Source organism: Manacus vitellinus, unplaced genomic scaffold (assembly GCF_001715985.3).
Source record: "Manacus vitellinus isolate BGI_N305 unplaced genomic scaffold, ASM171598v3 scaffold_1_pilon, whole genome shotgun sequence".
Taxonomy (NCBI): Eukaryota; Metazoa; Chordata; class Aves; order Passeriformes; family Pipridae; genus Manacus; species Manacus vitellinus.
The window spans coordinates 39,890,704-39,908,695 of NW_021939396.1; the positions used below are offsets into that span (position 1 = coordinate 39,890,704).

Sequence of the window (17,992 nt, forward strand, 5' to 3'; positions counted from 1 at the left end):
CCCTTTGAAATCAGACCTGCATAACCTCATTACCTTCAGCTGAATGGAAATGAATGAAATGAAAGGAAATAAACCCTTCACACTGAAAAATCATGATTGGATTTCCTCCAGCTTCCTATCATCACCCAAACTAATCAAGCTATTTTCTCCCCAGGTGGAAAATGAATAGAAAGAGAGAGGTAATGATGATTCTTTTTTTAAATATTTGGCAGGTAGTCTCAGAGCATGGAGCCCATATAAGTTTCAAGAGGTTACATGAGGACTACAGAAGGCTAATACTATGATAACAGCTGCTAGCACAGGGATGTAAGCAATGCAAAAATCAGGTTCACGCCGTTTGGCCAGCCTGTTACCAGGATTGTCAGACTCCTAGGTGATGGAGTGGGCTTCGCCACTATCAGCTGCTTCCAAAGGATCAATATATCACAGCAAATGTTCCTCTTCCAGCTTTTCAAAAGAAGTCTTTGTCAGCATGATTTTTTTTTCCCCAGGGAGAGCAGATGAAGAAGCTCCTTTAAAAAGAAAAAAAAAAAATACAATTTTTAACACGGGAAGATGCATACTTAGTATCTGTCTAGAGATTTGAAAGGATACTTTGATCATTCTTGCCAATTACACACCTGTTAGAGGCGAGTATATTTACATATTTAATATTCAGCTAATCTCAAAACACTTCTTTGATCAAACAGACACGCCATTTATCCTCAAATGCTGTGCCAAAATCTCATCTCTAGATAGCCTTATGTGTGAAGTGATGAATTTGTTTTTAAGTCTTTTACAGAATGTCTTCCATTTTTCACTTCATATAAAACACCTACCCTTTTAACAAGTGTATTGCCTCTCTTGAACACTATCTTTAAATATAAAAGAAATCATACCAGAACGGTTCCCTCAGGGTTTTGCCTTTTGACATTTCTTTACTTAGAAAACTTCTGAGAAAGAAAATTAATGGCATTATGCTTGCAGACACAATCCTTTTCTAAATGAACAGAAATGTCTAGATATTTCTCCTTCCCATCTGTGACACATCCTAGTTTGCCTTGTAGACAAAGATGCTGAATGACCTTCACTAAGTCCCTGGAGCAGTGGACTTAGAAGCTTGACTAGCCCTAGGACTGCAAGTTCTGAGTTAGGGCTTGTGCACAAACTGAAAATGGAAAGATTACTGCATAAGTTTGCAGGAAAAACCTACATAGATTCTGACAGAAGCCAGTCCAGCAATAGAGGTTTTGCAACAGACTCTGGAGTCAGGTCTGTTACATTAGAGTTTGATATGACAAATCCCCCCCAAAAAAGCCTTTTTTTTTTTATTAAATTGTGTTCTTATAGAATAAATGCTTTCCAAGCAATGTGTAAGCTTGTAATGCTTTTCTTCTTTGTAACAAGCTTTGTTTTAAATCTCCTAAAAAACCTCTTTCCCAAAATAAGAATCCACGCAAGAGAGCTTTATTCCACAGAGATGCACACGCAGCATCACAATTCCTCTATGTATTAAGAATGCAGCATTGCTTTGAACTTCAGACTAGATCTTCGAGACCTTTCAAGCATGGTCTCTGTGTTTTCTAAAGTACCAGGCATTCTTCTCCTTACAGTACCAGGCATTCTAACAGCAGAGTGTTAAGACCTCAAGGCATGCAGTCTGCTAACAGAACTGTGATATATCTGGAGCCACTGGCAGAAAAGCACTACTTGCTTTTTTTTTACAGTCCTAAAATTGAACTACCAATTGAGGCTGAGGTCCACTCGTCACCAGTATGCCTCATTACTGGCATTTGGTGTTTGAAGGAATAACTGATTTTGACCAATTGTTTTCAGGGTGCAAGGTGCAACTGTATGGACTTACTTAAGCATGGACTACAGAGCTTGATAATCTATAAGATGCAAAATAGGCAGTGAAAATATTGGAGAGAAACAGAAGAAATTCTCTTTCAGAGAGTGTAGCAATCTTTTCATCCTCATCTATCACAAAAATATCCTGGAGGTCATAAATCATGTTTTCTTACCAACTATAAGGTCAGTAAACAGTAGAACTTACTACAAGGATACAAATAATAATCTTAAAAATTTACAAAGATAAAATTAAATACCCTTCAGCAAGAAGACTATTTTTCCTTCCACATCACTAGATTTTTTACTTTTTTCCTTTAGTCATAAGACTCATTTTCTTTGCAAATGTTTTTTTCTACCTGGGACAAATTTGTAGAAACTGATTTACTGAGAAGAATTCTGACACTTTCCTGGCAACTTGCAGTGATGGCTGGTGAAAGGAGCTAAATTTTGCTGTAGAAGATATTTGCAAAAACTCATGAAAACAGCTTTTGAACTCACCCAAATGTCATACCCCTAAAGACAAATCTAAGCAGAAATTGTTAATTTTTACTCACTTGAGGAACCCCATTTGGTATATTGTCTATACAGCTTAATATTAAAGTTATTTTGTTTTGTCTTGTTTTGTTTTCCCCAAAGGAAAAAAACACTGAATTTAAGCCTTATTTTTCTTGTAAAGTTGCCTAAACTGTATATCTATCATATAATTTTGCCAGGAGACTGTTTTGCTTCTAGCGATTTCACCCTGAAGTCTACAAAATCTGGTGAGATCCATCAAGAATTAAAAACCAAAAATGCTGGGTATCCCTGTTTTGCCCAACTCCCCATAGTCAGACACAAACAAGTATAAGAGGTTCCAAAGAAAAGCCAAGAGCTCTGTCCCTGCATGTCATGAATTACAGATCACTCTTCTTCACCTTGTAAAAAAATATAGGGCTTGTACTACAAAAGCTACCAGAGGACGCAACCAGTATTTCAGGTTCCCTACAGCAGCAGGGCATTTGTTCTGCTTAGAGGAACCCAGCAGTACCACAACCCAGCTATTTCTCCTATATCATGGCATTTTGGGTTTTGTTTTTGTAAGCGTTTCAGTCATGAAAAGAAAGTCCACAAGAAATTTGCATCCAACAAAGCAGTATGTCAAGAACTTTAAACTGTGTATATCTCACAAAACTCATCCTCAGTGCAATGCTTTTTCTATCGTCTGGCTTGAGAGTTAATTTCCTAAATAAACTTTAGAAGCCTTTCATTTAAATTCTTCACGGGTATAACTTGCTAAAGGTGATTCAGATGACAACTTAATAAAGGCTGATCTTGTGAAAACAGAATAGAACAAGATGACAAGAAATTAGAGTACTATTCTATAATAGAGTATTTTTTTCTAATTCTGAGAAATTTATTTAACCTTGCTGTACTTCATTGTACTCTAAGGATAATGATACATGTCTATTCTACAGAGATCTCTGAATATAATTATCTTTACATTTCAAAGCTATGGGAATGAAAAGTATCATTACTTCACTGTTATTTAATTGTATTAAAAATTATCCTTCAGCTTCCATTAAAGTCTTCGGTATTTAATAGAACAAAAGTGAGCCAAAATGATGAAGGCCATACACCTTTATTTTCTCTATGGGTAAAGGTGTTTACTTACATGAATTGATTGACAGAGCAAAGTCTTTTTAGAGAAACAGAGCCTATCTTCTTTTTGAAGGAGGAAGAACTCCTTTTGAAGGAACTCCTTTTGAAGGAGGAAGAACCCACAAACCCACCAGTTTGTGGGTTCTTCCCAGCCTTTTTGTAGTGTTTCAGGTCTGGGAGCTTTTGGGTTCTGTGAGCACTATAATGCTGCTGTATTACACTTCAAAGAAAAATAATCTAAAAATAATCTAAAGAAATCAAGCTCTCTGGTCTTAACATCCCAGATGGGAGAACAACAGTTGGATGCTGACTAAACACAAATCTCTCTGCAGCATTTTAATAAAATTTCCTCAATACTTTGCTGACATAAATAAGGTATTTCATAGAATTTGTTATTAAATATAAATATTCTGACAGATCTAAGAGCTCATTGAGAATTAATAACAATTATGAGTAGTGCAACATAACTCCTCCCTTCCTTTGCTCTAACCAATGAACTATGTTTCTGAAAGTAATTTTTTACCAAAATCAGAAGAGCTGTCAGCAGAAGGATGACTACATCACTAAGGTCAGAAACTATATAGGATGCAGTAATAAACCCATGTAATGACATCAGCCTTCTCTAAAGAATTTACATTCTGTGACTAGGCAGATGAAAAAATGAAGATATTTTGGATGTTATTGTACTTTGCACAAACACCATCTTTGGGTGTTACTGATCAGTGTGACTATCATAAAAAAAGTGTGCTAGAATAACCCTAAGAATATTTAGAGTGTGTTTAAATAATAGCCCTCAAGAAATAAATTTATCAGAGTTAATTTTTTCTCTCTCTATATATATATTTAAAGTTGTTATGGCTTCAGATAAAATGTATGTATTAAGTTGGTTTGAAATTTTGGAAACTGGTTATAGCAGATCAGATTTACATCCTAGCATGCTCAAAAGTTTACATCATGACTCACTAAGATGGCAACATTATTAGAATGCTGGGTCCTTACCTTTATGTTTCCATGTCTTTTCTTTTTTCTGTGAAATGAAGAGTGAAGAGTATATTTCATCCTCTAACTCTAAGTCTTCAGACATTACAGTCCCCTGCAGCTCTGAGTCACAAATCAAGTGCTTATTACAGTCTGGACTCTCAGTATCTACCCCTGCAGGGTAGAAAGTCAGAATAAAGAAAGGTAGTACACTGACTTTATTAATGTCAATGATAGTAAAGATAGCACCAAATGAAAGACCATGAAAAAAGCCTCAGGGTCACCTGACTAGATGAACTTGCAACAGCAGCATACCCACATTACACAAGGAATTGAAGCTACTCTGACAGTCAAGGTCTAAAGGGCCCAAAAGTTGCAAGCAAAAAGTTTCACAGAAATTTTTAAGGATCTGAGATAAAGTTGGATTAAGCAATGTCTAAAGCTGCTTCTGTGTCATAACAGAGAAGAAAAAATCCTAAACTAGAATCCAAGAAAGTATGACATTTGTAAAATTATTCAGAACAACTCTTAGATATCTATGATGCATCTTCCATTGTGGCTTTCTAAAATCTGTTCCTTGTGAATTATTCCAGCAAATAAGATGCTTCTACTCTCTCCTCTTCACAGCTGAGTGAAACTACTGTTACTTCTTTTTCTTTTATACACCTAAAAAGTAATCTAAAGATTCTGGCAACTTTTGGAAGGCAGAATAGGATCATAAAAGATACAAAAAGAATACTATCATAAAAGATACAAAAAGATACAAAAAAAGATACAAAGAGCAATGCAGTAGCCTTCATCTAATTTTTGTAATGTTAAAAGATGTATATGAACACAGTGGAGCGAGATCAAATAGTCTGAGTTGTGTGGGGTGTTTTTGTTTTGCCACTGCATGTACTGTATACCTATTTTTTACATATATATATCTATGGAATTTTACCCTTAATACAGATGTATTTGAAGAAACACCATGAACTCAGTTGTATACCAAATAATTTGTCATACAAGTTTTAGCTACGTGCTTATTTAGGTGCTTATTTACATGCTAGGTAGTGCCTAGTGGCTTCTGTGGCTCCAGAGATTTGAAACCATTTGGATGCTATTCTATTTATATTTTTAATCACTAAGTTTGTGTTCATTATGGGTTCAGTCTGCTATTATATGCCAAAAATTCAGGTTTATTCAGGTGAAAAAAAGTACATCAAGAAAAAGTATCAGTTACTTTCACAGAATGGGTCAGGTTGGGAGGGACCACTGGAGGTCATATAGTCCAACCTTTCTGCTCAAACAGGGTTCTCTCTAGCACGTTATACAGAATTGTGTGCAGACAGCTTTTGAACATCTCCAGAGGAGGATACTCCACAGCCTCTCTGGGTAACCTGTTCCTTTCTGCGCTTTCTCACAGAAAGGAAAGTCCTTGAGCTTCATTTTCTATTCTGCAGCATTCTTTCTAGAGAACAGCAGTGTTCAATCAGCAGAGCTCTGCAATTACCAACTACATGGAAGCCAAAGTGAGATTTAAGTGTAAACTTTGTTCACTGATCTAAGTTGATACTGGCACAATCTAAATATGCACATTTACCAGACACAGCTAGATTTAACTGTGATCTAGAATAAGCTTTGAGTTCTATTTTTTCAATAGGAAATGGTTATGTGAAGCTCTGAAACACCTAAAAATTACCTACAGGCTTTAAAAAAAAAAGGCAAATAGAAATAAATAGAGGGCATTATCTAATATTAACAAGTCATTTCCTATACACTGTATACATTTTTATGAGTGCAGATTCCAATTTATTATATCCCAGAATATGCAAAAAAGCACATCAATTCAGTTAAACACAGTTCATACCTTGGGGGAAGAAAACAAGGTTTATATTATCATTGCATTTTTGCCTGCTTCAGTAGCAGGCTATTAAGTCATACAGAGACAAATTTAACATATAAAAGAATTGTGTTCTCTTTCTTTAATATAATGAGATAATAATAATAATGAGATTTTAATTGTTCCAGAATCAGATTCTACCACTGTTATAATGTATAGCATACTGTTAGCAGAAAACATTTACACTTTTCTAACTCAGAGTCCACTGAACACTTTCTTGCCACTGAAGGGTCAAAGTGCACACAAGAAGAAATGCTGTGAATGACTTGTGTGTCAACCCATTGATTTCAGGCTATTATCTTACTTGAGAAGTTGTAGACTTAGCAGAGTAATTTTCACACTCTCATACCATGTTTTTTCAATGTACTTTTTTTTTTTCATGTAATTGTACGAAAAATTAGATATTGGGTAAAACAGTTAAAGGCAATAATCCCTATGAAACTTTACAGTTTTTTTGTTGCCAAATATTTGATTAGTTTTTTATTTCTTTAGGTTAGTAGAAAATTGAGAACTGCCATGTAATGGTCTGGGTTGGAAGGGAACTTATAGATCATCTAATCCAACTTCCCTGCCATGGGCAGGGACACCTTCCACTAGACCAGGTTGCCCAGAGCCCCATCCAACCTGGCCTTGAACACTTCCAGGGATGGGACATCCACAGCTTCTCTGGGCAGCTTCTTCCAGTATCTCACCATAATACAATCTTTCACATGATTTAAAGGGTGGAGATTTAGGAACTTACTCAGATATTTTGCAGTGCAAAATGCTCAATCCTGTAGCTGCATGCAAGAACAAGTTGGCTTTAACAAGATCTTCCACTATTAACAATATGCAGTAAGGAGAAAACACTGGTTTTTGGCATTTACTCAAAGCTTAACACAAGCACCAGTCTACTTACTTGGCCTTGTCTTGCACATTAAGATATATGCATTAGGCCAAATAAATGAGAGAGATCACAAACCTATTTCTTATCACAACAGTTAGACAAAGAATTTTTATTAGAGACCAAATGCCTACCTAAGGTCTTCTGAAACTATTAGACGTTTTTTAACTTGGCATACCTTAAACATGACTAATCAGTACAATATTAATCTGATTATTACACTCTGTACTCATGTATTCACTGCAAAGTTTGGTCTGCCAAGTTATGTCATTTAAGAGCTCCATTTGGGCTTGATCATTTGAAAAGCTCAGTATCATGGTTGAATGCACCAAGAGGCTGTAGTAGTCCTGGTAAGACTCCACATGAGCCCCTGACCTCAGAAGACTCATTTAGCCTCAGGCTGCTCTATCCTATAGGTGTTACCTACAATCCTCATCCTCACATCGCTGCTCTGGCTTGTTGCCTTGCTTTTGCCACATGGTCTCTTCATAAGATCTATTGCTATTACCACCCTGCTCTGCTTATTCAGCTCAGGTGCAATTGGACTGTGCCCTGGCAATGAGGGCACTGTTCATCCTGTGCTGTGGCTGCTCTCAGCTCCTGGCTCACTTTTAAGCTTGCAGTCCTGCTTTTGCTGCTCCCTGGCACTCAGTAGCCATCATTCCTGTCAAAAGTGAATCTCTTTTACAAGTGAGGCACCTGAAAGCATTCAGCATATCATGGAAACAGCTGTGCATGGAGCAGCTCAAGTATACCACTCGCTATTAGCATACTCAGTTACAAAACTTGCCTTCAATATCTTGTTCTTTTTTTCCCCACTTCAGCTGCTCTGCTTTTCAGAACTTTTCAAAATGTGCTAGTAATCTTCCAAGATGCACACACAAGGGTGCTCTGCCTAGAATGGGGTAAACCAACTCAAACGATGCCCTAATTGCAAAGCTACCAGTAGTAAATGAAGAAGGGGTTGTCATGCTGCTTTTGGTGTTGAATACTGCTGAAACCAATCTGGCTCATCAATCCCAAAGTTAGTCATCCTGATAGTGACATGAAGATGTGGTAGACCTGGTGAAGTATACAGATAAAGGAATAAACAAGCAATACTACTAAAAACTTATCTAAAGCTGCTAAGCTGACACAGCTGGCCTGGAGATATATGACTAACAGTACACTACTATAAAAGCCCAGTCCCAAATTTTAACGGTAGTGTCGTCCTGGAGTGTGTTGTACAGAGATTCCTCCCCTGAGTGGGGATGCCCTCAAGGTTACTCCCTGAGGCTGAGCAAAAGAGATTTGCCCACGGTCATTAGCATGGGTGAGTAACATCAATCTCTACTTATTAATTGTTTTTCTAGCTTTAATATGATAGTTTAAACTTAATTGCTTCAACATTTTTTCATAGTGTGCTATATTATAATAGTGCTATATTGTGTAGTACATAATTCTGATTGAGATCTTTTTGTCTAATCATTACCATAATAACGAATATATATGTTTATATATATATATATGGTTTGCCATCCTTAATCCTGCAGGATAAAGTTGTATAAAGGTTCAATTACACCTATGTAATCCTTTAGACATAAACTGTTGACAAAGTCTGGGGCTAAGATGGGATCCAGATGCACCCAGGCTTCTCTGAGAAGTAGTTTAGAAAGCAAGGGAGTCCTTTCTGCACCCTGTGACTGAGCAGCGGGAGGGCTTCTTTAATAAACTTTGTCTGAAGCTCCCACTCTGCCCACTACAAAGGGTCTAGCTGTGATTTGTATGAGAATAGCAGATGGCAGAAAACATCTTGCCATTAGTGGTAGTAGAAACAGCTGAAGAAATGGCCAAAGAGAGACTTGTGCAGTCAAAAAGAAAAATGCACATTGTTCCCCATAGCCATAGTCAATTAATTGATTTCCATGACATGAGTATCTTACCTAGGAAACATCTCAAAATTTTTATCTTTCTCACCACTACTCCAAGAGCCAGAGGAATAGAACAGGGGTGAATATTCAAGCCATTTAATTTTTTCTACTATATACTTAAACCTGTGGAGTGCAACCACAGATGAGGGACTCTAGGAAAGCACTCTAATTAATTGGTTGAGAACAGATCTGTTCCAGAGATGCTTTACATCTCTCCTAACAATCTATTTTCATATAACTTACTAAATAATGTGCACCTCAGACACAGTTATGAAGTTTCACTTTTACTGCCCCAGCCATCTGTACATATATCAAAGACTTAATAATAGTCAATTACATCATCCAAAAAGCAAAAACAAGCAAAAAAAAAAAAAAGCTGCTAAACCTCTGCCAAATTTGGAGAAAAATATCAATTGTTTTTTTTGGAAAGCATCAGGAGTTTGGAGGAGGCTAAAAGAAAAGATTACGTTCTGTTAGAAGACCTTTAAAGAGCAATCTGCATGCTGCATCTTAAGGACAAATCCTGGTAAGCCTTTGGATATAATGTATTATTTGTCCATTTCTCATAAAAATTACTTAAAATGTAGAATATTATATTATATGAACTTAAAAAAATACATCAATTTCAATCATTTCTGTAAAAGAAATTGTTTCCTTGTCTTTCTGATAGTCTGTTGATAAAGGATGGTTTTATACAGTCCAAAAGAAGACCAGCTTAATGTCTCCAACAACTCAATTCTATTAAGAGATTTAAATTCTCTTAGGAAAAAAAATATAGTTAACCTTCTCAATTTGCCACAATATTAAGTTTCTTAGAAACGAAACTACAAGCATTTTTTGACTCATTTACAGCATGCAGATAGCTTGCCTCATCTTTCCTACTTAAAGATAAAAGCCACATGTAAGAAAGAGCATTTAGAAACTATCAGGTATCTAAGTAAGAGTTGATCTTAAAAGCCTCTGAAATTATGACATGTAGGCCAGCTGACTATCAGTAACAGGACTAGTAATAGTGTATTATCAGCCCAAATAGAGAACAGAAGCTCTACAAGTTAAATTTTAATACATTATAAATTAAATTACATGTTCTTTCATGTTTGACTAACATAATCAGGCAAAATTGAAGTAAAAACATTTATTATTTTCAGAATAATTTTTTTGTTACTATTTAAAATACAAAATAGAGCAACTTCCTTTCAACATGACTCATTCAAGGGAAGCTCATAGACTGTCTTCAAACTAGTAATCATGGTTGCATATAATTTTTCTTGGTTCGAAGGACTATGTTCCTTATAAAAAAAGAACATTATAAATTTAGAAAAACACCCTACTGATTTAAGAAAAGGTTGACATAAAGAGTCTGTTGTTGACTCACTGTCAGCTACATCTAAAGACAAATCAACATATTTCCATGGAGAATGTCTCGTGCTTGCAGTTTACAATCGATGAGGAGGACAGAAGTGATAAGTAGAACACTTTCTACTTACATAATAATTTTGTACCCTAATATACATCTGAGAGAATTTACAAATGGTCAAAAGCAAAAATACTGAAGGAAGACATTTCTTTTCCCATCACAGGCCATGGAGAAAACAAAGAAGTAATACACATGAAACCTAAATGTCAGACACTTGTCTTAGTACCAAATTCTAAACAATTTAATATTTGATTGTGTGACTAGATTTTATAGTATGTCAACCATTATATAGATGTGCTCAGTTTGTTATATGTACAAACAACATTTGGTTATAAACTTAGCAGTGACTACAGGCCACTAGAATCTGTTGCTACAACCTCAGGCTTGTTCCTAACAGAAGAAAAAAACACGAAGGCGCACGCAGGAATTTGGAAAAGTAATCAGAAGGCCAAACAGCTGATCATGAGAGACACATCCTTAGGATCAATGTCTATGGCCACAGATGCCATTTAATTTCATTGTTCATTTCATTTACTTATTTGCATCTTTAAGTTAAAATCTGCGTTTCTTTGGTTTTGTTTTTTTCTTAGTATGTGCTTTCAGTGTTTTAAAAACTGAACTGAGGACAGCTTATGTTCTGACAACTAAAATACTAGCTTTGTGCCATGCTTTGTCCACAGCCAGGAGCACTCCCAACAACTGCTCCAGGGGTGCTGAGAGTTCTAACACCACCCTAGCAGAGGATTTTATGGCAAGAGGAAAAAGCCTCATGCACTCTCCTAACCAGATGCATGCAGGCATATCGGCTTTGGTGATTACAACTTCTTACTTGAGGCATCAAAAGATGTTTTTGCTACTGTTGTATCACATTTCTTTTAATAAAATTGATAAAAGTTGTGACCACTTAAATGGGGCATGAGAGGTGGGATGCACAGATAGATTACAGAAATCCCAAATAAATGTATGTAATTCAAACCCCAACACATTTTATTTGGAGCTGATATGATGTGCTTCGGAGGAGCACACTGTGACTGCGATGCACACCTTGTGTAACACTGTTCAATTACTTAATGCAAGTCATGTTTGCAAAGACTGTATTTCAAAATCTACAGCAATGAAAATCTCTAGTCCTAAAAACTCCAAATGCCTTAGTGAGGTTACAATAAACAACTGCCTCTCTGAAGGGGGCTACAGTGGGCTGATCTAAAAGAAAAAGTGGCAAGTAAGTCTTAAAGACCAGCAAGAATACTCTATGAAGTAATCTGGCATATAGACAAAGCCTGTAGTAAATGATGATTTACTCCTTTTAAAGATGCTTTTTTCAATCAACTAGCTCTGGAGCTTTTGGAAACATTATTTGGATTCAAAGCTTGATTAACGTACAACTACTTTTATCTAAGACATCTGTGCTGGTTTTGTTTATCCAAATTGCAGATTAACAAGGTTGAAGATGCAGAAGCACTACAGGTTGCATATGTAGATCTTACCAGTCTCAGAGGTGAAATCTTTCAAGTCTCACCTGTCAAAGCCAATTTTGCACCATGCAAATGTGGCTAAACTACTTCTACAGCCAGGCCACACGAGAAAGAAGTGCAGCTGCAGAGCTGCGTAGCCAGTTTCAGAGGTCCACATCAACAGCCTACAGAGCCAGGCTGATGTTTCACTACCCACTGGGACTGGAGGTTACAATCCAACATGTGACTGTGCAGTCAGACTAGTTAGTTCTTTACAGCTTAACTACAAGTGGATTCATTCTGTATGTGCAAGTGAAAGGACTCAGCTTGGGTTTGGAACTCTGTGAGGCATAATCCAGTTCCCTTCTTAACATAAAGCTTTGGAAATGGCATGATGACTGCTGGATACAGATGAGAGCCACAGAAGGTACACTCAAATATCTGGGAGTAAAGAATGTAAAAATAAAACATTTTAAAAATGACAGGTATGCCAAACATTAAGGACAAAACAGAAATTTTACCTTAGCTTTATGGATCTGGTTATCTATTTATATTTCCATGGCTTTTTGATTATAACCTATTCCACATTTGTTCATCTCTCTTTCACTGCTGTACTGGAGAATTTTTTTACATGGGCTTTCTGGACTACATGCAGACACAACATTACATCCTGCTTTTATTTTTTTTTTTATTCGATTTCCTGGCCTTCAGAAAGCATCAGTTTAAAAACTCAGGCAGAAGTAACTTCCAGCAAAGAAGATTCTGATTCTTTAGATCTCAGGGCCACCATCTTCTAATTTTTTCTCAAGCTGACTGAATCTCTATATAAATAGATACTAGTATGACAAATGTGGTTGAAGAAGTCAAGTGACATTCAAAACACGTCTTCAGATGTTTGTCAGCAGGGAAAATGAATGGCAAGTAACCCACAGAACAATAAATATCCATAATTAAAACAGCTACATTAGAATTTGTTTCTGTGCCTTTGCACACAGCGTCTTTTCATTCACCTAAAAAATAAAAGTCAAAGCAAAAAGGGAAAGACAGAATGAAAAACTGCCAGAAAAATCCGGTTTCATTTACTACAGAAAAAAAGCAGAATCAGAAAATGGTCACTGCTTCAAAATGACAGTGAGTTATGAGATTTAAGCTTTCTTAAATTAAGAAAATGGCATATATCTAAAAATAAATGTTAAAGAAAAATACTTGTTTTGTACATTTTCTGTAGCATTTGAAAATATTTGAAAACGGTTACTCAATACTACAGAAAGTAAAGTTGAAACTGACTCAAATCAAAGCACCCGAAATGCAATGATATGTAAATGGTTTTCACTAACTAAGGAGATGTGCAAAAAATATAAGCAGTGCAAATGACACATCAGTTGTTAGCTTTGTACTAACAGGATTGCATTCAAGGAATGTAACTTGCGCCACTCTGCTCTTAAGCTACTGCCATTATTAGGAAGGCCAATATGCTGTTTTAGTCTAAAGAACAATTTTTTGTACATAAATAAGAAATTAAATATACATAACTACTCAATATATATGACATGATCTTTATTTGAAATAGTTATTATAAATTGTTATGCATATCTAATTTTCTGCTCGTTAGGGTAACAGGTAAGTCCAAATACTTAACCTTAATGACCTCAATAGCAAATTTTAAATTTATCTAAAAAATGGCAGTCTTGAGTGCTTTTCTTACTAGACATCTGAATGTTACAACCTTCCCTAGGAGCAGAGAGTGAAGACACACTGGAGTCAGTTCAGACTTTCCTTATTTGAATTATGATGAGAAAATAATAAAGTATCAGGACAAAATACTGAAAAAGTAAATTATGCTTAAATTTGCAGAGACAATAAAACAACCCAAACTTGCAGAGAGTGATTAAGATTTGGGGGCACTTTAGCCTACACAGCCCATTGTTTTATGAGGATGAAGGAATGTTCCCTGTGCTTCAGTTAAGAGACAGGTTCCATTATTTCATTTCATTCAGTTAAGAAGTGGGAAACACAGGTTTTGAACTTAGTCAGTTTATACAGAGCTTAGATGGGCCTGTCACATAATACTTAAACTTTTTTTGAGAATATTAACTCACATTTAAATGAAAACAAACGTTTCCGAAATGATGCACATCTCAAATTTAAAATAATGTGACAATAAATATTTTTCACATGAAGATGCAGAAGTTACATACTGCATCAGAAAATACATACCTTACTTTTGTTTTGACAATGGATGACAGGAGTTAGAGCAGATCTGGAGAACTGTACATGCTTGAATAGAGTTTTCTGCTAGACCTGGATGATGAAGCTTCTTCTCAGCTCTGAAGAGAGATGGCAGAATGATCTTCCTAACTGGATATCCACGTCTACTGTAAATAGAAAAAAAAAAAAGGTATCAGTTCAAGCATAACATGGTAATTTGCAGAGAGAAAAAAAGCTATCTGAAAAATTCTCTTAAAACTGAATGAGGAAAATATGGCCATATATGTCTGTCCTGAGTAAATATTGATTAAGCACAAATCTTGTCTGACAGGTAATGAGTATGTGTTGGTCAGGCACAAGAATATTTAGGATGTGATGGAAAGAGAAGGAATGAAAAACAGGAAACCCTCATACATACAATACACAGGGAATTATACACACTTATTATATCTAACTAAGAATTCTTAATAGAAAAAATTCAATACTCAAGCCAGCAAAAGTTATTCAAGTTTACTATCTGAGGGCAAGGCACATTTCAATGTAAAAATGGAATTTGTTTATTCTTCCCCTACTCCTCTCATTCAAGGGGCCATCAGTAAGAGTGGCAATTTGAAGAACTAATTGAATTCCTTAGTCCAACTAACAAAAGACAATGCTTTCTCAGTCATAGCCTAACAGAAACTCCCCCTTATGTTACCAACTATCTCCACCTCAATTGCTGCCATCTACAACCATTGTGTGCTGCAGGTATTAACTAATTCCCTCCCCAAACAGAATAATACTCACTCCTGGCCTCTTACCAGCTATGCTTTCGTGTCCTTCATTTCTCAGGACTTTTATTTAGAAATCCTGTTCCACCAGTACTTAAACTTTGGCTAAAGCTCAAAACTTTATGCCTCTCAACTGTATTTCACAAGACACTCAATGCTTACACCATTCCAGAGTAAATTATTATTATAAATGTCACCAAGTTATCTAAATTACTGTATTAGTTTAACATCCACTCTAGATCTTCAGGTTTTCACATCCAGTAGCCTGAAATCCTTAAACACTACACCTTTTGCCTGATCATTCAGTGAATACAAACTTAGTGCTCCACAAGTGTGAATATCATCCCTTTTTTGATAGTGACCGCAGGCGTTTCTCATTCCTTTCCTCAATGAAAACAGATTAGCCAAGCTGCTACAAGTCCTGACACCTGCACAATTTCTAATTCTTCCAAACATCAGCAGAGCCTACTTTCCACACTGACTCCCCAAATCTCTAATCATTCCTCCAGGCCAAATCACGAGATGATGCCTGAGAAACCTCAGCTGAGATCAGGGCTCAGGATGACCCAACACTCTTCATCACCTTGGGCTTCTCTAGCCTGTACTAGGGCCTCACGCTGCCTCAACTTCCACTTACTCCCCGCCTATTCCATTCCACAGTATTTCTTCCTTTCCCAAATTCATAGAATATCCCAAGTCAGAAGGGACCCACAAGGATCATCAAAGTCCCACCTCCTAGGCCTTCACAGGACCACCTCGAGAATCACACTTTGGGCTTGAGAGCGTTATCCAAACACTTCTTGAACTCTGTCAGGCTTGGTGCCGTAATCACTCCCCTGTGGAGCCTGTTCCAATTCCCAACAAACCTCTAAGTGAAGAACCTTTCCCAAATATCCAACTTAAGCCTTCTGGTGACACAGCTTCGTGACATTCCCTTGGGTCCTTCACTCATTGTCAAATACCTCCAAAATCGTCGGGAATAAAAGAACCCTCTAACATAATCTTTTCAGTGTTAGAAAACAAGGCGTTACTTTATTTGCACCACTGGGTGTGCATGTGGCCAAGACAAATCCTGTGTCCATACAGATACACATTACTCTTTCACCTATTTATACATTCTTAACAAAGAAAGAAATTACTGTTGTTTCCAAATTACATTAATTAGTATTCTATCCACTACTGGTTATGAATCTCGCGTTGCTTATGCTATTTAGTTAATACTTTTAGTCTTTTTAGTATCTTTTTCTTCCGATAGGAATCTTCTGCCACAAATACCGAGCCTTTGTTAGTCTTGTTGTATGCTGCTTTCTGCAAATGGTCCTTTTTTCCAGATGTCCATCTTCAACAATACATCTTTCTCTCATGGGCTTTGTTCATTGAAGCATATCAAGGTTAACATTAAGAAAATGTACAATTTTAGTACATTTCCCAAGCTACGTCTCACAAAAGTTGCTTATGACAGTCTTTTGATATAGGCTGGCTAAAAGTAATTTAAGACCTAACACGCAACCTATGATTAATTAAAACAACTAATTAAAATGTTTAATTGAAAGCATTACAAAATATTAGAAAAGTTGTATCATTTCCAACAGAGAGATCAGTGCCTGCCCCTCCACTTCCCATGGGAAGTTGCAGACTGCTGTGAGGTGTCCCCTCGGTCTCCACTTCTCCCGGCTGAACAAACCAAGTGACCTCAGCTAGTCATGTGGCTTCCCCTCTAGACCCTTCACCACCTTTGTAACCCTCCTTTGGACATCTTCTAACATTTCTAGCTATTCCTCTGAGCTTTTCCTGTGATCTCTTCTGCCTTCATGTAGTTTTTCAAACTATCTTTCAGAGTATCGGCAACAACAAAGCCCGAGGCCCTCCCTCTCGGTACGAGGGAGGGAACTTTCCACCGCTCCCTGCGAGCGGCCCTACAAACTGGACTCTGCAGAGACACCGCATGGGGTCATCCGAGAAAGGCGAGAGCGGAGCTGTTCCGGGCGGGCACTAGGGGCACCTTGCGCATGTTGTTCAATCCGGGCCTCCGGCGCAGCCGCACGTCCCCTGCCGCCGCTCCGCCCCCCGCGGCTCGGCCCTCCCGCGCGACAGCACGGTGTTTTCCATCCTCAGCCGCCCACGGGAGACAAGTGGGCGGCGGCGACACAGGATTCGGCAGGGATTTCCAGGGACTTCCAGGGCTGCCCAGCCGGCGGGGGGGTCGGGGAGGCAGCGGCCGCGCCGGGCCCCGCCGCGCGCGCACGAGGCTCCCCCGTGCCCTCGCGCGGCCGGTGACGAGCTCCCCGAAGCCCTGGCCTGCCATTGGCTGTGGCCGTGGCCGCAACCGGCCAATCAGGGCCCGGGACGGAGCGGCGCAGCTCGCTCTCCCTCGCCTCGCGCGGCGGCCGCGAGCGGGGGGCGGCGTCACGTGACGCTGTGTTTACATCCTCTCAGCTGTCGGGCCCCGCCCCCTGTCCCGTCCATCGCACCGACACCGCGGCGGCACCGCAGAGCCCCGAGCCCCCGCCCGCGCCCCTCCGCGTCCGCCCCCGAGCCGCCGCAGCGCTCTGCCGCCTGCAGTCCCCCCCAGGCGGGTCCGGCGCTGCCGCCCCGCGCAGGGCCCGCGGCCCCTGCGGAACGGTGAGTGTCCCGCAGTGGGGGTGGGCAAGCTGCGCTCTCGCCGCGCTCTGCGGCGCCCGGCCCCCTGGGACGGCCGGGACGGTGGTTGCGGGCGAAGGGGTGGGACCGCGGCCCGCCGGCCCCGCCGCTCAAGCTTGGGTCGGCTCCCCGGGTGCCCCGGGTCCCATGTCCCGGGCCCCGCACGCAGGCGCGGGGGAGCGGGGGGTGGGGGTGTTTGTTTTCACGCAGCCGGGACAGGGCGAGGGCTCGCCCCGGGGAGGCACGGGACGGGGGCTGTGCGCGTCCGCCCTCAGCAGCCCGTTCTTCTCGTCCTCCTCCTTTGCCCGACCCCCGCCACCCCCCGCTCCATCCCGCCGCCTGCGTAATAAATAATCCCTGGCCCAAAAAGGGTTGGGAGGAG

The 17,992-nt window shown here is 39.0% G+C and overlaps 1 long non-coding RNA gene across 3 annotated transcripts; it reads right to left on the reverse strand.

The window, feature by feature from the left end:
• Nucleotides 1-180: 180 nt before the first annotated feature.
• On the reverse strand, nt 181-17,225 carry LOC108641023. Of its 3 annotated transcripts, none has more exons than XR_001921682.2 (5): nt 16,973-17,225; nt 14,210-14,364; nt 12,514-13,002; nt 8,155-8,273; nt 181-512 (listed from the first exon to the last, which is right to left on the reverse strand). It is a non-coding gene; the product is annotated as an uncharacterized LOC108641023 (long non-coding RNA). The 3 variants fall into 3 exon arrangements; XR_001921677.2 differs by having other exon boundaries at nt 14,210-14,367; XR_001921679.2 differs by lacking the exons at nt 8,155-8,273; nt 12,514-13,002 and adding an exon at nt 4,468-4,620 and having other exon boundaries at nt 14,210-14,367.
• Between the last annotated feature and the right edge of the window lie 767 nt (nt 17,226-17,992).